Here is a 23,636-nt window from a genome sequence, read left to right as displayed (position 1 = left end):
GGATGCAAAGTTATGAGCTTTATGATAAGAAATGACAGTGACAGTGTGGGGGATGGGGAGCATTTAATCATATGTTAGAAGATTGAGAAGTTTATTGGTTTCCTTATAGAAATTAAATTTAAGCTGGAACTATATAAAGTAATCATTTTTATCTGTATTTAAGAGGTGAAGAAATTGAAGCTTAAAAAGTTTAAATGTCTTACTAGATGCCAGATGGCCTATAATTAACAAAACCAAGACTCAAACATACTTTATGTTTAAATTTCTCCATAGATACATTTACTGTGTTGTCTCTAAGAGTGTAGGATTTTTAGAAAACATGATCTATTGGAAATAAATCCTAGAATGTGAGAGTGGGGTGATTACAGGATTCAATAAGGACATAGCTGTTTGGACTTTCTGATGCAGGCGTAGAAATACAAAGAATACAACTGCTTTAGAGGTAGAAGGTTGGGATAGAGAGAAATGTTTTAGAAACATTAAATAAGGCTTGAAAACAGTACAAATGGTGCCATAACTTCTTAGGAGGTATAGTGGTTTGAATAAGAATGTCCCCCATAGTCTTATATATTTGAATGCTTAGGCATTTTTAGTGGAACTATTCAAAAGGATTAGAAGGATTTGGAGGCATGGCCTTGTTGTAGTAAGTGTATTACTTGGAGTGGATTTAGTCCCCCTGCCCACTGTGGAATGGTCTCTAGTTTTAAACTACTCTAGCACCATGCCTGACATGTCTGCTGCCATGGCCTCACCCCCATGATGATAACAGACTAACCCACTGACACTGGAAGCTAGTCCACAGTTAAATGCTTTCTTTTGTAAGAGTTGCCTTGGTCATGGTGTCTTTCACAGCAATCAAAAAGTGACTAAGACAGGGAGAGGGACAAAGATGGAGATGAACAAGAGGAGAAAGATAAGATGAGAAGAGGAAGGAAAGAACAGAATAGGAAAGGGTCTGATAGTCGACTTTCCATTGATGTGACAAAATACCTAATATAATCAATTTACAGAGGAAGATTATTTGGAATCATGGTTTCACAGAAACTTTCAGTCCATGGTTTATTGGCTCCATATTTTAGAATTTTGGAGAAGAATGTCCTGGTGGAGAGTGGAGGGTGTGTCAGTGTTGCTCACTCCTTGGTAGCTGACAATTGAAAGGCTGAAGGAGAAGAGGGACCAGGTCTCAGCCACCCCTCCAAGACATATTCTCAATGACCTAACTTCCTCCCACTGTAGGCCCCAACTCCTGAAGCTTCAATCACCTCCTAAGAATCCCTCAGATTAATGACCAAACCTTTAGTACTAGGGAATTAGAGCATAACATCCAAAGTCATAGAAATGGGGAAGGATGCAGAAAAGAATGGAAAAAATTATTTTAGAACCCATGTAAAAGAACTTTATGTTGTAGCAAACTTAACTTTCTCTGTTTTATAATTACATCTAAACCACTCCTCCATTTGAGACAAAGCCATTGCTCCTAGAAAAAAATTATCAGGTCCTCTAGACCACCCCCCCACCAAGTGAAAAAAGGGAGAGTCAACCAGAACACTGATCCCTAAAGATACTGCTTATTGGATTCTTCACAGGGTTCAGATTAGTGGGGTCACCCAGTCTTTGTCAAAGACTATGGCTATCCCTATGTCTAAGAGATATGTAGGGGAGATTGAAGTAGCAGACAATGAGAAGCGGCTTCCCTTCTTTGCTTCAACCCTACCAGAGATCAGAGTTTCCTCCTATTGACCTTGACATCTGGAGTAAGTATAGTGTACAGGAGTTGAGTCAGATGCAATGCTGAAACAATCACCCACAAAATTAGGAATTGTTTTGATTTGGGCCAAGTTTTATATCCTGTGCTGTGGTTCGAAACTTCCCTCTTAGCCCTAAAGTAAAGCCAAGCTCCTTTGAGTTTCAAATATCACCATTTAGCAGTTGGTTTGCCTGGACTCTCTTCTGACTAAACTTTCAGCCAACTCAGGCAACATTTGGATCCAATTTGATGGGAAAATTGGGCAAGTTCCTTGCCAAATTCCTATGAATCTGTGTCAATCTTGGGGATTTAGGCTACGATTTTGGGGTGTGGCTAAGTCCCCAAAGGAATTCTGTGGTTACATAGTCCACAAAATGACAAGCAAAGGCCATGTGCTAGCTACCCCCAAGGAAGTAGTCTCATCTATAGGACTCAAGATGGAGGGTTTTTAACCACAGAATTTGTGTTCTCATAATGTTCTGTGGTCATTTAGGAGAACTCAACTTCTGTTCATTTTTCTTTCCCATCATTCCATCATATACCTCATTATACATGTAAACCAAAGGAGAGAAGTGCAGAGAAAAGATAAATCAGTCATTCAAGGTCAAGAAGTAAGACAATTGCCAAGCTGGGCAGCTTGGTCAGTGACTTCTTCTGGACCATGGATACCTTCAATGTCTCATAATTTTTCTTTTGTGATATGATAGTCTTCTACAACAACAACATAGAAGATACAGTAGAGTCATTTTATGGGAAGTTTCCTATAAGATGGAGATTGGTATGCAGGGGTTTATTACAAATGCTTTTAGGAATGACATGGGAGATAATAAGAGAAGCAAGACAGGGAAAAGGGAGAACTCATGAGAGGAATAAAATAATTCCCAGGGCAGTTTTGGCAATGTTGTTATGGGTTTGGACAGTCTTTTGTGGAAACTAAATCTTGGAGGTAGAAATGACCTTAGGAAAGAATGTTTTCTTTATTAGAGAGCAATTAATAGGGAAGGCCTTCAGAAAGCTTAGATGCCAATATTCCTGGAAACTAAAGAACTTTGGTACAGAAATAGGTAATATGCCACATGTCTGAATAAGAAAGAATAGCACAATTCTTTGCTGAGAACACACAGTACTATTGCCATATTTAAAGGGGATGATCATAGTGATACAATGTTATTCACAGGACCAAAGAGTAGAACCCAAGGATGCCTAAGGTTCAACACAGTGAAAAGAGACCATTCCAAGAGATATAAAGTACATGTAGAGGTGAACAACTACATCTCTTGATGTGGGAAGTCCTTCTATATATGTGTTCCTTTTATTGGTTAGCTGTTTTGGCCTGTGATAGGGCAGAGTAGAGGTAGGCATGAAAACTAAACTGAATGCTGGGAGGAAGAAGGCAGAATCAGTGAGATGCCATGTAGCTGCCAGAGGAGACAGGTGTGCTAGAACCTTGCAGGTAAACCACGAACCTTGTGGTAAAAAACAAAATAATGGAAATGGGTTAATTTAAGATGTAAGAGCTAGCCAATAAGAAGCTAGAGCTAATAGGCCAAGCAGTGATTTAATTTATACAGTTTCTGTGTGCCTATTTTGAGTCTGGGTGGCCAGGAATGAACAAATGAGCAGCCTCTGCCAACAATATCTCTATATAATATACATACATACATGTATGGTATGGGTAGAATCAGGTTTGAGATGGTGACAGCATTGTGTGGTGTTAGAAGAGAAGGAACTACTCAAAGTAAGACAGAAATGGTCTGCATGTGAAAGGAATGTGATATTGCTCAGATGGCTGTGGAAATTTCCAGAATTAATTGAAATCTATAAGCTTTGAGCTGTGTCCAGTGTCCATTACAAGCATGTTAGTATCTCTGGTTTCTTTCTAAATGCTAATCTGAATATTTTCAAAATCTTGGCCTTGAAGATGACATGCCCCAGAGCCAGGGTAACTAGCAGCAGGCCCCGAAGTCAGCAGACATGAGTTTCAGGATCCACTTCCAATGGGGTGATCTGAATCTAATCAGTTTTTGTGTCTATTCATCTCAACTGCTTTTGGGGCTCAAGTTATTCATTGTCCTGAGATGCATGACAATGTGAGCATTTGTAGTTTCTAAACTGGGTAATTACACAGAGAGTTCTTTTTTCTCAACATCAGTGCTGGAGATGATGAAACCTGGGACCTTGCACATGCTAGATAAGTGCTCTGTCATTGAGCTGCAATCACGGGCAGGTATTAATGACTTCCCTTTCTCCTTTCTTATAATCTCATTGTATTCCCCCCGCCCAAGCAACATGGTGTCTTTTATGTCAAAAATAGGCTGTGGAAACACCTTTGCTGCTGTAATTATTTTAATTCTTGGTTGTATTTATTCTTTTTGGGCAAATTCACTTTCAGATCATTTTGTGGTTCTCTGAACACATCTAAAGTTCTCTTTCCTGCACTTGCAGTCTTTCCACCACCTGGAATCCTGTTTGTGAGAGTTTAGTTTTCATTGTTAACTTGACACACTCTAGAACCACCCAGGAAGGGAATCATCTCTACAGGGGTTTTCTGGACAAAGTTGACCTGTGGGAATGTCTGTAAGGGAGTTCTAGCAATTGATGTGGAAGGGAGGTACCACCCACTGTGTGTGGCACTATTCCTGAACTGTGCAAAATAGAGACTGAAAGCTGGGCACTAGGGTGCATGCATTAATCCATTGTTTCCTGTTCCTGGTTATCGATGTGGTATGATCAGCTGCATCAGCTTCCTAACACCTAGACTCCTCTGCACTGAAGGACTGTAACCTGGAATTATGAACTGGATAAACCCTTTCTCTCTTAACTTGCCATTGTCAGGGTATTTGTTTTCATGCAATTTAGTTTTTTAATTAAATCTGTTCTTTGACATCTTTATTCATATGCACAATACATTCTGATTCATGTTACCACCTACCTGCCTTGTTTTTCTCCCATTCCTGTCAGCCCCATCTCCTTTATACAAATCTTCTTCCCATATTAATTTTTTTTTGTATTGCTTTATTTTCCGTGTGACCATGGTTTTGGAACTCACCGATGAGGCCTGGTGGAATCATCAGTAATTACTCAACCGATGACAATGATTCCCTAATTCCCAGAATCTATTGATGCCTGATGGAGGCGGATCTTCTATCAATCTGTTGATTTCATTGGTTAATTAATAAAGAAAACTGCTTGGCCTAATAGGTTAGAAAATAGGTGGGTGGAGTAGACAGAACAGGAAGAAGGAAGTGAGGTAGAAGGCTCAGTCAGATGCCACACCTCTTCTAAGTTAGGCAGACTGCCTTGCCTCTCCTCTCTGAGAGAGTTGTGATGAAGCCAGCCTCCAGGTCAGACATGCTGAATCTTTTCCGGTAAGACACCACTCGTGGTGTTACATAGATTATTAGATATGGGTTAAAGTAAGAGATGTGAGAATTAGCTAATAAGAGGCTGGAACTGAGGGGCCAGGCAGTGTTTAAAAGAATACAGTTTGTGTGTTGTTATTTCGGGGCATAAGCTAGCCGGTGGCCGGGAGCCGGGCAGGATGAAAAGCAGGCCTGCCCGCAGCCCCCCCACTACAGATGCCATTAGTTCAGGTAGGGCACATGGAGTGGTCATTACTTCTTTCAGTATTTCCCACCCATGGTAGCTGCTGACAGGCTCACTCTTCTGCAGACTCAGCGTGGGCAAGCACAGTTCTATTGAGTTTATGATTGGAGTGACTGTGTCCTGGCCAGAAGATGACGTTCCTATTAGTCGTCTTTTCCTCCTCTCTCCCACAATTTTCTATCATTGCATTTCACCATAGCAACTGGAAACTAAGATACCAATCAATCCCACACACATCAGAGGCCCCAATAAGATGATCTCCAATTGTTATGGCCTATTTCAACAGCACTGTGTACTTGGTAACTGTAGGAGCATCGTACATGTGACATTTCAGCTGCCCACTGACCTGCATCTGTTTATTTAATATTCATCCCCCTTTGAAGTCTTTTCTGCTTTTTGCCCCATCTCGATGGGACTTGGCTCTCCTTGTCTTTTCTTGTATCTAACTATCTTATGCTGCTTCTCCTCTCCTCTCTTTCTCCTCTTCTGTGTTCTCTTTTGCCCCTTATCTCCCCTTCTTACCCACTTTTTCAATTTATGTTCTTGTTCCCTGTCTTCCTTTACCTTCCCCTTCCTTTGTCTCTTCTCTTCTCTTCTCTTCTCTTCTCTTCTCTTCTCTTCTCTTCTCTTCTCTTCTCTTCTCTTCTCCTCTCCTCTCCCCTCCCCTCCCCTCCCCTCCCCTCCTCCCCTCCCCTCCCCTCCGCTCCCCTCCCCTCCCCTCCCCTCCCCTCCCCTCCCCTCCCCTCCCCTCCCCTCCTCTCCTCTCCTCTCCTCTCCTCTCCTCTCCTCTTCTCTTCTCTTCTCTTCTCTTCTCTTCTCTTCTCTTCTATTTCACCCTGCTCTCAACTGAAATCTCCCAGATGAAAAAGATTATGTGTAAACATTATTAAGCTTTGGGTCGTAATACAATATCAGTAATATCCATCATCTAGTTTGCTAATTTATCTGAACAACCTATTTAAAACTAATAAAGTAATTTAATTGATTTAATCTCCTAAAAACATTGAGGGAAGAACAAGATAAACATCAAAACAATGATTAAAATTCTAGTAAAAGTTTCATTCTGATCAAAATAATGAAGCTTCTTAACTTTCGACTCACAACTTAGTTACCCAAACCAAAATAATCATCCTAACTTCAAAGTTAACATCTCTAGTGACCAGCTTTGTGAACTTGGTTTTTTTGTTAGTTTTCTCATGCATAAAATAGGAATGACTACCAACAGAAAAAAGACAATGATATAAGCTGATACATGATAAAGCTACACACTTCCAAATGCAGAAGGCCGTAGGGTAGAACTAGACTGTGCTTGCTGGCCGTGGACCGACCTCGAGACCTTAGTGAAAGGTCCTGACTACACACAGCATCAGCATCAGCTGAGCATGAGAAGCCAAGAATTTGAGATCATTTTTTCCTACCAATTTACTAGCCCTAAAGAAGATAACCTAATGTTTTATGCAACCTGGGCTAGAAAAATACCCCTCACTCATCTGCAAGGCTGGTTTACATTCCAGCCAGCACTTAATTATTCATATAGGCATTTTCCACATCTCCAGTCTCAATGGAATGCTTTCCCGCGGATTTCAGGCTGCCTTCTCCCAGCCACCCAGCATGTGGCTGCCCCACATCCCCCCCCCTCCTTAGCTATTTGCTGTGGGCTTAGGGAATGCAAACTCATTTTGACTTTTTCCTGAGCACAGCATCACGGGGAAGGAAAGCCTGAATCCCCAAAAGCCATACAAAGCATTCCAGAGTAAATGTAAGAAACATTTTTGATTGTTTTTCTGTTTTGGATTATCTGCTCCATTACTCATTTCCTCTTTTGCAGATAATCAAGAACGAGCTGCATTCTGCTTAACAAGACTTTAAAATCCCGGTGAGCTCCGCAGGACATTGAAACGTTTGTGGGGTAAAACTCATAACCCCCAATATTTGCACCTGATAAGACTGCCTTGGGGAAGGTCCTTAGACTAGGTGGGGGTACCCCAACAGCTCAAGTTTAGGATAGGGAGTTTTAAAAGGGAAATTTAGCGTCAGCTGTTTTGAATCATATCGGACCAACGCTGATTAAAATCAGATAGTGCCTCCAAGACCAGAGGGAACAGAAAGTATGCCTTGCATTGCAAAGATGTTTGATTGTTTTAGGGCAACTTATACAAACTTTAAAAGAAGAGAGAAAATGGGGGGAGAGATTTTCTTTTTCAGTTAAGAAATTTCTTAACGACATTTAGCCAAATGTAGCCCTCCTGCTCTCTCTTCCATACCTCCAGCCGTCTGAATGTCCTGAGAAGTGCACTGTAGAATTGAGCCAAAAGGAGTATTTATATTCTCATTGCCTACTGATCTTTTAGAAAACTCCCGAGACCCAAGGAAACTGCATAATTTTTATTTCAATTATTTTTTTCATTGAAAGAAACATAAAACATAAAACCCCCAAGGTTGTAGACATGCCATACAAAACTTACATACAGACATACATGTTGGTTGCCAGAGCCGTTGTCTCTGATAATATTCACTCTTATTAGACGAAGAAGAGAGTATCTCAGTCTGGTTTTAATCTGCACTTTCTGCTTGATTAGCAACATTAAAGCCAGTTTTCATCCATCAATTGTTCATTTGCCTGTTTTCTTTTGAGCCCTGTCTTCTTAGGTTTATTGCCACTTTAAGAACTGGGGTTATAAACCGGGCGGTGGTGGTGCACGCCTTTAATCCCAGCACTCGGGAAGCAGAGGCAGGCGGGTCTTTGAGTTCGAGGCCAAAGTTGGTTTACAAGAGCTAGTTCCAGGACAGGCTCTAGAAACTACAGGGAAACCCTGTCTCGAAAAACCAAAAAAAAAAAAAAAAAAAAAAAGAACTGGGATTATTTAACATTTTGCTCTTGAATATTTAGAGTGCCTTGTGTATGCTACATATTGACCTCTTGTCACCTATAGAGCTGTTCCCTCCCCCACTTCAGACTGTCTCCTCACCCGGGGACTGTCCCCTTTGCTGGAACCCCGGGTGTGTGTTTTGCTTGTTTTCTGTGCTTTGGAGAGTTAGGACAGATCCCTGCTCATTTCGGTGTCCTGTGGTATTTCTTCTATTTTTTTTCTTCCAATAGGACTTTGATAGCTTCAGCTCTAGGACTTACATTTTAATCCAGTTTGAGTTGATTTCTCTAGCTGTGAGAGACAGAGGTGTGCATTCACTCTTTTGCAAGTGAGTATGCAATTTTCCCAGCACCACTTCTGCTCTCTCAGCGACACACTTGTTTTTGACACGTTTTTCAAAATTAGTTATCTATATGTTTGCAGCTATACTTCTAAGATAACTGTTTTGCTTCACTTTTTTGTGCCTGTTTTGAATGCCATTTCCAGGCTGTTCTCATGATTACTGTTCAAGAGAATTGTTGAAGGCAGGCAACTACTTCTGTCTTATTCATTTTCCAAAAATGGTTTTGGCTATTAACAGATCTTGTTGTTGTTATTATTCTATACAAATTTAGCATTTTCTTGTTGTGTGAATAATGTCACTTATATTTTGACAAGTGTAATGGTCTGTCCTGTCCCTTTAAGAGACAAGCCACACCCACTACCTCCCCAAGCTGATCATCAGCTTCCAGCCTGAGTCCCTCCTTTTCTGTCTCTCTCAAAGAGGCAGCTTTTATCTCTTCTTTCTCTCCATTTCTCCCATTCCATCCCCCCTCTCTCTCCTTGTCTCTTTCTCTGCTCTTCCCCTTTTTCCCCTTCCCTTCCATAACCCACTAAAATAAATATCCAACTTCACTCTGTATGGTGTGCCTATCTGTCTCTGTGTCTCACCCACCAAGTGGCTTCCTGCCTGGGACCTTGTGCTACCTGCCACTACTCGGGGACCTGTGGTGTGGTCTTATGGCCTGCTGCCCACTGCTGCCACTCAGGGACCTGCAGTATTTTACTTAAACCATTACAATGGGGATTACATGGAATTTAATAAGGTTCTCTGGGCATTACCATGGTCATTTTAACAAGACTGGTTTTCTTGGGGGTCATAAACATGGGATGTCTTGTTATCTATGTGTATCCTCTTCAGTTCCTCTCATTTGTGTTTTTCACTTTTCATGGTAGAGATTTCCTACTTTTTTTTGGTAAACCTGCTTCTGGGAACTTGGTTTTACTTTTATTATTGAACCTAAACAGCAAACAAGGAAGCCCGTGCTTGCTTTGATGAAGAACAGCACTCAGGATAGAAGTGTGTGTGGACAGAAGGGTACGTGACTTCACAACCAAAGGACTTGGTAAAGCCTGTTCTTCCAGGCTCTTCCTAGCCTCTTGTGTCACATCCTTATCTTCTGGGACAGAGCAGTGCGGCAGCCACCTGCATCCTTAAGAGAGAGGACCAGAAGTGTGCAGCTGGTACTGTGGCCTCAGTTTTTCTCCATCATGAAAATGGGTCAAGGTGCCATATTTCGGGATAGACTTTTCCTTTACTGCATCAAAAGGCAGGAATAAGCAGGGTAAGGGCTGGGTGAGAAATGGGGTCTCACGAGACACGTGTGAAAAGAGGGTGAGAAGCTATGAGGAAGGAGCATTAGATAGCAAGGATGCAGTGAGAAAACAGAGGGTAAAGGGAATAGGGATAAGAAATCCCTCCGCACAGGAAGAGAGGAAGTTAGCGGCTGTTCTAATTCACTCGAGACCTTCTAAGGAAGATTCTTTTTCCTGTTCCAATACTTTCTTCATTAAAATTTCCTGGTGGTGAAATTATTGTATAAACAGAGCTTCTCTCTCTCTCTCTCTCTCTCTCTCTCTCTCTCTCTCTCTCTCTCTCTCTCTCTCTCTCTCTCTCTCTCTCTCTCTCTCTGTTTTTTTTAGTTCAGAGTATTTGCTGCTCTTTCAGAGACATGAGTTTGCTTCCAGCACCTACTTCTAGGAGAACTCACAACCACCCTTACAACCACTTTTATAATTTCAGTTTCAAGGAATCTTGGTGGGTGTACAAGAGAGAAACACACATGTACGGGGGGGGGTATTTTTAAAAATTAGGACAGACAGGGAGAAAAGAATATATATGGGGGCTGTGTTTGCACCATCTGCCTTTTTCAAACTTTCATCAAGGAGCGATTCTGCTGTTCCATGCCCAACGCCCATTGACCCAGGATTGTCTGCTTGATTTGAACCTGCTATGACTACACCTCTACAAGCTTTTCACCCTGAAACTTTGCATGTTCTAAAATACAGTAGGATAAATGGTAACCTCGGAAACATGGCCTAAGCGTATCCTTTTCGCCCTGCCTTCCTCTCATTTTGGGCCATCTCACTATTGGATGTTTATAAAATGGTTCATTGGAGCAACTGTATAAAAATGTTCTTTGTAAGTAATTCCTAGCTGAGAAGCAGAGGGTTTTAGAGGGTCCATCATGAAGATGAAGAGGAAGACAGCAATGACAGCAACCCCGGTGGCAGGTGATGGAACTGCAATAGCCTCCGACAGGATGGCTGGAATGAAGCTACTTCCTATAGTTTAAATTAGATGTGGTAGAGATGGGAAGGACTGGGCTTGGGAGGAGGAAACTGGCTTGGATTCTGGCTTCTTCCCCACACAGAATAGGGCTTATGCCCTGTATTATAACGAGATCAAGAACTATTCTGGCATATAGGAATTATATCCACTATGGATAGATTTATTTAATTTTGCCTTGGAAAATCTCAGGAATATTGACAATAACAAAAAGGAAAAGAGACAGAAAATAAGAAAAGCGAAGGAAGAAAAGAAGAAAGGGTAGTAGGGAGGGAGGGTAGTAAGAAGAGAGGGAGGGAGGGAGGGAGAGAGGGAGGGAGGGAGGGAGGGAGGGAGGAAGGAAGGAAGGAAGGAAGGAAGGAAGGAAGGAAGGAAGGAAGGAAGGCAGGCAGGCAGGCAGGCAGGCAAATAGTAAATGGTAGCTGACTTCAGGGAAAACTAAATGACAAAGCAACTTTTAGAGTTTGTGCAAAAGACTCCCTTTTCCCCACCTAAATGGGGACACGATAGCTGGTACTCACTGGGAGACATCACTTTAAACATGGTACAGAAACCAGGCTTCTCTTATACAATGTATGTTCTTTCTAACAAAAGTGGCCTGGGCTTGCCCTATCCATCGCACCTTTTCTGAAAATCAATCAAGTCCTCTCATTCAGCTGAAGTCCAATGGCATTGTCTGCCCCTTCCTCCAGGAGCTGATCTCTGCCAGGTAGAAAATGAAGTTTCCTTCAGTCTTCTTTTTAGACACAATGCTTCAGCATCACAGAACCCTCGCTCTGTGCAGGAAACCGACTTCCTGTCTCAATAAACAAGCGCACACAGGCTTTTTCTAGACACATAATGGAGCCTTTTTTTATTTTATAAAAAAATCATTCCACACTTAACACATCAATGAAGCCACTTAAGCTCTACCGCATTTGAATTAGAGAGGAGTTGTGTGATCAAAGGGTGTGAAAAGAACCACACAGGGCGTTCTTCAGATCCTCGACTTTTGTTACATTTGATACCTAACAAGCTCAATAAATATGCTTATCCCAGGAACTAGGTTCATTATCTCATACCCTTAAGCCCAGAAAAAGGATTCCCATATTCCTCTTCATCCTCGTGTTCCTTGGCTTTGTGTGTGTGTGTGTGTGTGTGTGTGTGTGTGAAGAGATGAAAAATACTTGCATGTTTTAAGGGGCTGTGGGTGAAGTTGAGGGATGAAGCAATTTTCTCTTGGAGTTTTTGTTACTATTTTACTAAATAAAAATTATATACATATGTATATAGAGATATGCATATCTCTTCCCCGTTGACGAATTGCATACAATTAAATAATATGCATACTTCAGATATATGCCCTACTGTGGTTCCTAGCATATACACACACACAAACAATAACTTGGGGAACTTCCTTTTCTTACCAAGTAACAGAGTATAAAGCAAAAAAGACATGAAAATTCTCAAATGTCTGGAGCTGGGTTGGTGGATGGGACAGTTAACACCTTTGACAAGCATAACTTCTGGGAATGTTACTAAGGATTTAACATTTGCTGGGACCTTTTTGGTACAATGCATTCTAGAGAGATTTGAAAATGCTCCCCAGAGAATTCAGGCACCCTCACAAGTTGACTGTCATAGTTACACATGTGTAGAAATGTAGCTGCTTGAATCATAACAGGAATACTAGAAAAACATGTGTCTTAATCAGCTACATCAAAATCCAAAATGCCAACTATGTGGCCAATGAATTTGAGTTGATAGAATAAATTCATGTAATCCTGTCAACATTGGGTTGAGATATATTCCTTTAGCTATTTCCCATATGAACTCTGAATTGTCAAGTTAAAAAAGAAAAATTTAAAAGTTAAAAAGAAACTTTCTCATCCAAGAATTTTATATTGGAATTAATTAATTCAAATATAATAGAACAGCAATTACAAGCCCATCACTATTCTCTGTGCGAGGAAGTCAAAGCTGTGAAAGGCTCGCCTTCTGTTCGGTGGCAGAAGAGAGGTGGGTACAAACGATGACTATGTGGGTGCGGGAACAAATCTCAAATGGTACCTGCAAGCGGCAAGTGGACCCCTGCGCCCCATGCAGCCCAGAGAGGATTTCCAGAGCACAAAAGTTTATGTCTTAACATTATCTTAGAACATGAATGGGTGTAGTAGTTTCTCAGACCCAAGAATTAGGGAACAACAAAGTCAGAAATGTATCTGAGCAGAGACATGGCTGACACTGTGAAAACCTGGTAAGCGTCTGTGAATCCTCACACCATGTGTGTGATTTCCAACGGGATGGTTCACTGATTGAAGGGTAGTCTCAGCTGAGGAGAGGTGACAGGCTGTGCATCTGTAAGCAACAAGGCCCCAAGTGGGGCCTACACAGACCTGAGGGACTTTAATCAGTCGTCCTTGTCCCACTGAATTGTCTATCCTAGTCATCCTCTGATCGAGTACTCCGAAAGAACACTAAGAAACTCCGCTAGTTGCATTTTGCCTCCCTAACATTTGGTTTTTTAATATTGAGTGTGCCAGCCCTGTGGATGATGGACTGAAAGATTTGTTTACATCCAGATGTTTTCATTGCTATGTAGACAATCACAAACATTGAAAGAAAGAAAAAAACTTCCTTGGGGCTGAAAGCTTCTATGCCATGCTTCCTACATAAACAGCTGTTGATGGTGTCACTAATGGCAGCCCGGCTCTGTTTAAACACTGTTATTAAGATCAGATGACCGTCTGCTTCCGCTACAGTTTAGGTCAGGCCAGCCTTTCCCATGGAGCTTATGAACTTTTCTCTGTGGCAGAGATGGCTGAAACTCCAAGAAAAACCATAAAAACAGCAACCGGTGATGTGGTTAGTTGTCCATTTCTTCTTGATTAATTCTGTGCATATATAAATCTAAGGTTTGGGCATGCCTTAGTTCTTCCCATTTGGGCTTTGTCTGTATTGTCTGAAAAAGAATAATTCAATAAGACCTCTTTGCTATTGCACAGATCTGCCCCAAACTGCCCATCCAGTTCATATCAATTCTCACAACACAGGGGTGTTACTCTCGGTTTGGGGATGAGATTTAGAGCTCTTTTCTTCCTTGTTGTTATTTGGGATTTCTTTACTCTTGAACGGTATGGTGGCCTGTGCTTGGTGCTAGGATTTGAATGAGGCCTGAGGCGGGTGCTTGCACTCAGTAGTGCACACAATTTTACAACATGGAGAAGGAAAAGGCAGGAAAGAAGGAAGGAGGGAGGGAGGAAAGAAGGAAGGAGGGAGGGAGGAAGGAAGGAAGGAAGGAAGGAAGGAAGGAAGGAAGGAAGGAAGGAAGGAAGGGGAAAGGATGCTTTTATGGGAATTTGTGCTTTAGTAATCTCTCTGGCTCAGAAGTGGATAAAGACAAATGAATCTGGCCTGCTCTGTCTCTCTGCTCTGCTGTTTCACATATATGGAAACAGGGGCTGAAAGAAAATTTGTCCATTGTTCACTTTGAAAAAACCGTGACGCCCTCCCCCCAGAATTTTCAAGTTCTGAGCATGAAGAAGACTATAAATTCATTCTAGTGAACACACTTAAAGAACAGAATGACAAAAGGAAGGATTTTCAGGGGGGAAAACATGAAAGTGAAGAAGTTGGAAGTTATACCACGTAAGGAAGAGCATAAAAAACTTCATAAAAGTTTTCAAGTACGGAAAAGCATGCTAGAACCCTCAACAGCTGAGCACTGGAGCAGGGTGCTGGGAGCGCCAAGATTCATCTTCCCATGGGCACCTGTGACCGGAACAGAAGAAAGGCAGAGACAATACTGATTCAACGGGACAAGAAAAGCTTCTACAGTCAACGTTCCCTTGCACAATGGCTGTTTGAAATAGCAGAGTCTCACGTGGTGAAGTGTTGGAATATGTATTGGCATGCCACGAGATGCTGTTTGGAGAATTAGGTGAGTCTCAGAGTTCCAGAGATCATATCATAGAATTGCATGCATCTCAATTCCCATCTTCCTTTGGGTCATCAAAAGTCATCACATGTGAACTGTAGTGTGTTTTCTCCTGCTGTGGTTTAATGTTCGTGCCCATCCCGAAATGGATGGACTGAAACTCCAAGACGATAATGCTGAGAAGTCAGGAGAGATCAGGTTTGAAACCCAATAAAAAGTTTGGAGGGAGCTAGCTAGACCCTCTTTGTCACTCCTTCCCCTCTTCTACACCGATGCAATATCACAGCACCTTCTGAGAAGCAGTGGCCACACCCTCATGAGCTAACTAACTACTCTTCCTCAGACTTCTCAGCCCCTGGAAGCAGGAGCTAGGAAGCCTGTGCTTCAGTAATCTCTCTGACTCAAAAGTGGGTAAAGATTAATAAATCTGGGCTGCTCTGCTCCTGAGTTCATCCGCCCTACAAGTCACTTAAGAAGGTCAGACATTCATTTTGTAACTCTTGGCCTATTCTTGAGTCATGTATTTGGTTGCTTTTGTGTTTGCTTGGGTTTTCTGGTAAAGATGTGTAATCTGACACCAGTTTCTTCATTCTTCACCTTGGACTACATCATATAAAGAGACAAAGGAAAGTCCCCACCCTTCCCTGTTGCAGGGTCATTACAGGCCATTGCCATTTCAGCAGGGAAGGGTGGTATAGATTCCTGGAACATTGGTGGTGGCCCTACATTATGAATATATTTAATATCACAAATCTGTTCATTTAAAAGTGGGTAAGGGGCTAAATTTTGTATGTGTAATTTCATGTGAATGTGTGTGTGTGTGTGTGTGTGTGTGTGTGTGTGAACTTATGTGCACCATATACATGCAAGAACCCAAAGAAGTGAGAAGAAAGTGTTGATCACCTAGAACTGAAGTTTTGGGTAGTTATAAGGCCATGTGGATGCTGAAAACCAAATTCTGGTCCTCTTTAAGAGCAGCAAAAGCTCTTAACCTCTGAGTTATCTCCAGTCTTGGAATTTTTTTTTTTACTTATGTTCACCAGAAGTTATTAAAAATAAATGGAAGAAACAGAAAGCTTAGCATGGGAATTTTACATAGATAATAACATGATTCGTTCACTCAGCCAGCATTTATCTAAAACTCTCTATATGAGTTCAAACTCCAATCCTTCAACTGAGGGCCTAGTGAGGAAGCTACTGCTACTGGGAGCAGGTGATGGGAGCCTTGTGGGATGAGCCGTGCTGTCTTAGCCTCTTTTCTGCCGCTGTGATAAGATGCTCTAGCAAGAGTCACGTCCGGGAGAAAGGCTGACTTGTCTCACAATTCCAGATCACAGTCAAGCACTGCAGGGAAGCCAAGGCACAAGAACTTGAAGCAGCTGGTCACATTACATGCACAGTCGATAGCAGAGAGCAATGAATCAACGCATACATACATGCTAGCGTTCAGCTCACAGTCTCCACTTTTATATAGTCAAGACCTAAACCAAAGGAATGACACCGCCCACAGTGGATATGTCTTCACAGATCTTAATTAATGCAAACAAGACAGTTCCCCACAGACATGCTCACAGGCCAACCTGATCTAGACAATCCCTAATGGAGACTCCCTTTCTGGGTGAGTCTAGACTGTGTAAAGTTGCCAATGAAAATTGACTAGCATAGATGTTCTCTATGACTATAAAAGGCATCACATACTCTGTATCCAAAGAGGAATGAAGGAAAGATGGAAAGTATTCCTGGAGGAATGGAGGCTTGGCCAAAGAACGCAGAAAGATGATGGGAAGAGAAGAGTGTTGGGGTCAATGATAGGGATACAGGGCTGGGGAGAGTTTAGTAAAAATGTTACTCGAGGTTTCAGTTTTCAGTTGGAAAGTGGGTGGGCCAGCCAATGCCAGCAGTGTTGGGTGAAACCAGGTCACAGAGGGTCATGCATGCCAAGTTAAGAAGCAATGGGTAGACTCTGGCCTTAGCTTCCACTTGGACTTCTGTTGGTACAGCAATACCTGAAGCTGAGCACAGTTGAGTTAATGAAAGTCCTCATACGTGTGTGTGTGTGTGTGTGTGTGTATGTGTGTGTGTGTGTGTGTGTGTGTGTGTTTTCCTTCTACCTGTGCACATTTCTTAAAAATAAACTCATGCATCCTACAAGAAACTGGGGACAGGAAAGGAGGCGGGTAGAGATCTCCTACTCAGTTTTGAGCCCTGGTATTAGCATTCAATGTTACATTCCTCATTGCTTGCTCAGAGCTGCTCAGTCATTGTGTGTTCTCAGGCCACTTGTCCCCATCTGCAAGTGAGGCCATGGTGAACTGTTTCAGATGGGTGGTTCATCATTTGGAGACAAGCTATTTGACTACAAATGCTCTCGATGTCCTCATCAGATCATATGAATAATTCATGGTGAGCATGGGACTGGATTATATTTGGGTATCTTATGTTGATCATTCTCGAGCCAGACGGCTGTGACTCACCACAACCTTGGGTAGCACTTTTCAAGGGTAAAGAACGTGAAACACAAGGGTTCATTTTAAAGAAAAGGCAAGAAGAGAAAAAGCAGCATTAGGGCACCCAAGGCACAGAATGAAAACACAGTGGTCGGCCCCTTATGTGTTCAAAGTCGTTAGTCATAAAAAGCAGCCTGCCGGAGAAAGAATTAATTTCCCTCCCCAAGTCCCTAGTAACTACTATTCTACTTGGCTTGCATGAGTTCAACTTTTCTATATTTTTGCATAGAAGTGAGATTTATACTGTGTTTGTCACCCTGTATGTTACTTATCTCACTTAGCATAATGTTCTTCAATGTAGCTTCATCAATGTAGACAATGATTTTGTGATTTCCTTCTTTTGGAAAGTCTGAGTAGTGGACATTGGGTGTTTGCGTGCGGGTTCCATGCCTCTTCATCTGCTGATCAAGCACTCAGGTCAGTTCTGTGTCTTGGCCATTGTGGAGAGTGCGGCAGAAGATCTTGGAGGCTAGGCATCCCTTGGATGTCCTGATTGCAATTCCCATTAGAAACCTGTTACATAGTGACATTGCTTAACCACTGGGAGAACCATTGTTAATTTTTGAAGCCTCTACACGTTCCTTTTCTATAATAGTGATATTTATTTACATTTTCATCAACAATATTTTTTGTGTGGCCTTCTTGGCCTACATTTTCCTACTGGGACCACAGTCTTAGTGAATATATGTTAACAAAAATTGAATACTTTCTACAAACTATAGAATACTGTGTGTTCTATAGTTTGATGAATTCAACACTACACCTTTCAAGCAAGTATGTGATTAAAAACATCAAGTCTTAAGAGTTTTAGTTACACTGAGCATTGTAACCAAGACCTTAATAATTTTTATTGTTTTTATTGAGCTATATATTTTTCTCTACTCCTCTCTCTTCCTCTCCCCTCTATTTTTACCGTCTCCTATTATCTCCATGTTTCCAGTTTACTCAGGAGATCTTGTCTTTTTCTATTTTCCATGTACATTAGATCCATGTATGTCTCTCTTAGGGTCCTCTCGCTTGTCTAGGTTCTCTGGGATTGTGAATTATAGGCTGGTTTTTCTTTGCTTTATGTCTAAAAGCCACTTATGAGTGAGTACATATTATATTTGTATTTGTGGATCTGGGTGGCCTCACTCAGTATGATGTATTATAGATCTGCCCATTTGCCTGCAAATTTCAAGATGATGTCATTATTTTTTTCCACTGTATAGTACTCCAGTGTGTAAATGTACCACATCTTCTTTATCCATTCCTAAGTCGAGGGGCATGTAGGTTGCTTCCAAGTTCTGGTTATTATGGTGCTGCTAGGAACATAAGTGAGCAATGCAAGGCCCTAATCTTAAACTTGGGAGTAGAAGCAGGCAGATTTTTGTGAGTTTGAGGTCAGGTTAGTGAGTTCTAGGCCTACCTAGGCTATATAGTGAGATCCTGCTCAAAAAATAAAAGAAAGAAAGAAAGAAAGAAAGAAAGAAAGAAAGAAAGAAAGAAAGAAAAAAGAATCTTAGTTACATGATAGACAGACCCCAAAGCTGCTGGGTGGAATCATCCCTTTCTATCTCCAAAGTTGTTAACCAGGACACGTTGGTGTCTTCACTGGTTGCATCTGTTTCTCGACCAAGCATTGACATTCTGTGTCTCAACTCTGGATGCAGATGGAGGGACTTGAACTGATTTTACTTTTCTTAAAGCAAATAAATGAGGTCGGTAGTTCCAAGAGAATCCCAACTGTGGTGGTTTGAGTAGGAAATATTCCTTGCAGGCTCACATATCTGAGTACTTGGTCTCCTAGGGGGTGGTGCTATTTTGGAAGGTTGTAGAAAGCCTTTGAAGGCAGAACCATTCTGGTGTGTGTGCATCATAGGGATGGCCTTTGAGACTTAACAGCTAATCCCACTCCAGTTCTCTGTTCGCTGTGTGTGGTTGAAGATACCATCTCCAGCAATTGTGGACCTCGGAAACCATGGGCCCAAATAAACTCTTCTATAAATGACTTCAAGTCATGGTGTTTTCAATCACATCGGAATATAACTAGCACACCAGTTTTTCTCAGTCTCTCAGCAGGGAGAAGAAGGCCCTTTTATATTGTCCTGGTCATGAGAGGACACGTGCATGAGTGTTAGTGGATCTTCTATACCATCCTACCCTACTCTGCAGCCACCCTTCACAGGGCCTAAGTGCTGAAGGGTGAGTCTGACCTTGTGCTAGGTTTGGGGTCTGTGATCAAACTCTTTTACCTTTTGAGATCAGAGAAGCAGGTAAAGAAGAGAAGAGACGGTCTTATTCACTTGGGTTTCAAGAGAGGAAAAACAAAGATACTTCAAAAGAAAATTTTTCATAAGATGTCCCCCACACACCCATTTTACAGATGAGAAATGCAAAAGTATAATTAAACAAACAACAACAATAACGAAAACCCAGATTTCTTAGGGAGTTGCTTAACGGCTTAGTAAGCCATTGTCGGGACAAGATCAAGCCAGAAATAGTGCACACTTACAGACACTTGGGTTCCATTTCTCTTACTTCTTTGAAATTGTGGTGAAATCCATATAACATGTGGCCATTCTCAAGGGTACAGTTCAGTGGCATTAAGTGCATCCTAACTATTGTCCTACCACCAAGCCAACCATCTCCAAAATTCCTGCCATCTCTAGCTGAAGTTCAGTATCCAGGAGTCAATCACGTCCTATGTCCTCATCCTTCAGCGGCTGCTTTCACCTTGACCCAAGGAAGTTGTCCAAGACAAGCAACTCATATAAATGGTGTCATATAGTTGTTGTTCCTCTGTAATTGACTTCTTATTTTACTTAGAATAATGTTACCCACGTTCATTCATGTATGTGTCAGAATTTCCTTCTTCCACGATGAGTTGTGTTTCATTGTGTTTAGCCAAGCTATGGAAACACAGATGAACAGAAAAGGAAAATGTAGTGTATATCCACAATGTGTTTATTCAACCACAAAGAATGGGAAAAGGACAACGGATAGAACTGGAGAAAATTATCTTAAGCAAAATAAGACAGACTCAGACAGACAACTATGTTTTCTTTTATATATGGATCTTCAATTACTACATATATACATGCACATGTGCACGTGTGTGTGTGTGACATGAAAACAGAAAGCGGGCTATTTGGGGAAAGGAGAGAGGTAAGCAGGAGTGGGGAGGAAGACAAGAGAGAGTTAAGGGGAGTGCATATGGGAAAAGGTCAAAGAACATGATGTACCTGAATGAAGATGCCTTTAGGAAATCCATTGTGTGTAATGAGCATATGTGAATAAGAGTATCCTGCCGTATTTGTCATATTTTATTTATTCATTACTTCTTTTTATAGCTTAACCTAGAAAATATCAGTTGCCTGGTTGAGTATATGGACTTCCAACTTGCTTGAAGGAATAGAAGAGAGAGGTAAAAGTAACCTGTGGGTCTCTTGACCCCTTTGGCCAAACCATATCTCTAAAATATCACATTATGATTTATAACAGTAGCAAAAATAGTTATAAAATAGCAACACAAATAATTTTATGGTTGGGGGTCCCCACAACATGAAGAACTGGATTGAAGGGTTGCAACGCAGCATTAGGAAGGTTGAAAACCACTCGTGTAGAATAGTTCATAACCTGTAAATTAAGCCTTCAGTTGTCAATCTAAAGTATGAGCTCCGGCGAGGTCTCAAGCGTAGCTGAACAGCAGAGGAGGCCGCCCTCAGCCTTCTGACTCCGGAAGTGCTGGGCCTGTGTGTCACAGAGGAGCCCATGCACTTCCGCCCTCAGCTGTCATTTACCAGTCTTCGCTGCTCCTTCTCATCGCTTACAAGTCTCTCTCCACGACTCACTGAGCCTGAGTAGTCGTCCTTGTTGCCCCCACCCCGCCATGTCATGAGGATCAAATGAAAAAGGCCAAAGTTGAGTGTTGGATCCCATGCCTAACATTGAAGCCCTCAGTAAGGATGGCTGCATCTGTACCATGCAGTTCAAGTAGCATCCTTTACGAAGGAATATCCACTCCCCTACATCCCGATTTGTTAAGAACCTCCTAGATTTCACACTCCAAGTCACGCAGAAAGATTTCTCATTTCTAGAAATGGATGACTGATCATTCTTCACTATATATGAATAGTCACAAACACTGATAATAATCACTATATTTTAACACTTTTGAGCAGCTCCTGAAAGTGAGAGGGTAGAAATTAATTGAAAACTATTATATATATATATATATATATAGATGTATAGATTATAGATATAGATATAGATAATGTCTGTGAGGTTGTAGTAAGTAAAATACTTTTGTTGAGCTGGGATTATGTTTGTTATGGATTGTGGATGAACTAAAAGAACCCTAATAATATGTCTTCATAACTTCTTTTTTTTTTTTTTTTTTTGGTTTTTCGGTTTTTCGAGACAGGGTTTCTCTGTGGCTTTGGAGCCTGTCCTGGAACTAGCTCTTGTAGACCAGGCTGGTCTCGAACTCACAGAGATCCGCCTGCCTCTGCCTCCCGAGTGCTGGGATTAAAGGCGTGCGCCACCACCGCCCGGCTGTCTTCATAACTTCTATGTGACTTAAGATGCTGTTCAGGTTAGCATCTCATTTATGCTGAGTAACGTACTTTAGATGTTTGTTTTTATTTGTGTGTGTGTCTGTATGTGCATACTAAATGTATAAAAGGGTACTCTCAGAGGCTAGAAAAAGGTGTCAGATCCCCTAGAGTTGGAGTTACAGCAAGTTGTAAAAGACCCAACGTGGGCAATAGGACGCAAACTCAGATCTTCCGGAAGAGCAAGAAGTGTTATTAACCATTGAGCCATTCGTCCAGCCCTAAGCAGTAATACTTTTTTTCAAATCAAAGAACATTATGGAAATGTTTAATTAAAACAAGCGAGAGGAATCTAAATTGACACAATGTGTCCTCTGTGTGTTTATGCACTGTTTATTGCCTGCCTCTCTCAAAGTTAGGTCCAGGTATTTTCAAAGATGTTAGTGTTTTCCTGTCAGCTTCCTCCTTTTATTTTGTTGGAACTACCTTTATTTTTCTGAATAAAATAGCCCCAAATCAAACATCATACGTGCTTGATTTCAGTGTTTTTACATAGCTCTTACCAACTCAGGATCTATGGAACTTTTTGGGTCTCTGGGATGCTCTCTTCTGTACACCAAACTGGAGCAATTCTGTTCCTCATTGTCCTGAAGACCTGTGCCATTACCATCTTGCTCTGGCTGATTCCAGGAAGTCCTTATGTGACAACAGCATGCATAACTTCACAAGTTGTCTTTTAACAGTCCAGGATTTTTAAAATATAAAATTAACATATGTTACTTACAAAGTTAATCACTAACAATTATAAGCAAACACATTTCTTCAAAACGTCTATCTGATGTCAAAACAATTGGTGAGTTTTATGAAAAAAATTAGCTAAATGAAATCATACAAATTAAGCTGTCTACTAAAACATCCACATTACACTTAACTGTATTTCTTTTATTTTGTAATAACGTATCCTGGATATATGCAGCTTCAAGGACAAATAAATATTTAGCCAAATTTTAAAGCTTATCCATTTATATTTCCATGCGTGTGTGCATACACTTTATATGTATACATATGTGTGTGTGTGTGTGTGTGTGTGTGTGTGTTTAAATATCGTGGAGTTATTTCTGAAAGAACATATATTTGTTCTTAATGTTGTATATTTAATATAAAAGGAAATAATGTATTACATCTATTGTTTTATTTCCCATAAAAGGGAAGGGTATATATTTTATCTATACTTGTTATATTTAATGTACCTATGGCTATATTTGAAAAATCTGGCCATAATTTCTCACAAAGTAAGTGTTACATACCAAAGACACATGTTCGTTTTGTCTGCAACATGCCATCTGTTGGAAGTTTCCTTCAGACCAGACATACAAGCAACTTGAGGAGGTCTGTTTTCTTGCTATAATGTTAGATAAAGGAGGGTGCTTGCATTGAAAACACCACTTAATCCCAACTTGGATTTTATTTGGTTTTACGAGGATCATAGAAAATGATGAGCATTTGCTCCTAACTTGAGTTCCAGGGGCTCCATCAGGGAGGCCTTTGAGTAGGAGGCAGTGTGTCATACCTCCTGTCTACAAGAAGACAGAGGCGCCAGTGCTGGTGAGAATAAATGTTCTCTTATAATTTTGAGAATCCCTTCAAAATAGTAAGAACCTGAGAAATCTTCAGTGTCTTGTAGTCTACTGTTCAGATCTTTAAGTGTATGCCATGCAATACACTACGTACTGAAGTGGGAAATTAACCAGGTGCTTAACAAGGAACCTTAGGAGCTACATACTGAAGGAGAGTCAATCTATGTGTGATTAAGTGAAAATATTCTTGAGATTAAACCTCCTTCATCC

At 41.2% G+C, this 23,636-nt stretch overlaps 1 pseudogene; it reads right to left on the bottom strand.

Moving 5' to 3' along the window:
* LOC121677131 overlaps positions 1 to 23,107 on the bottom strand; it is a 28,912-nt pseudogene extending 5,805 nt beyond the window's left edge.
* Between the last annotated feature and the right edge of the window lie 529 nt (positions 23,108 to 23,636).

This window comes from Arvicola amphibius, chromosome 3, assembly GCF_903992535.2.
Source record: "Arvicola amphibius chromosome 3, mArvAmp1.2, whole genome shotgun sequence".
NCBI classification, from domain to species: Eukaryota; Metazoa; Chordata; class Mammalia; order Rodentia; family Cricetidae; genus Arvicola; species Arvicola amphibius.
Note: the sequence above shows the minus strand (reverse complement) of the source record. Positions and strands in the feature narration are given on the sequence as shown.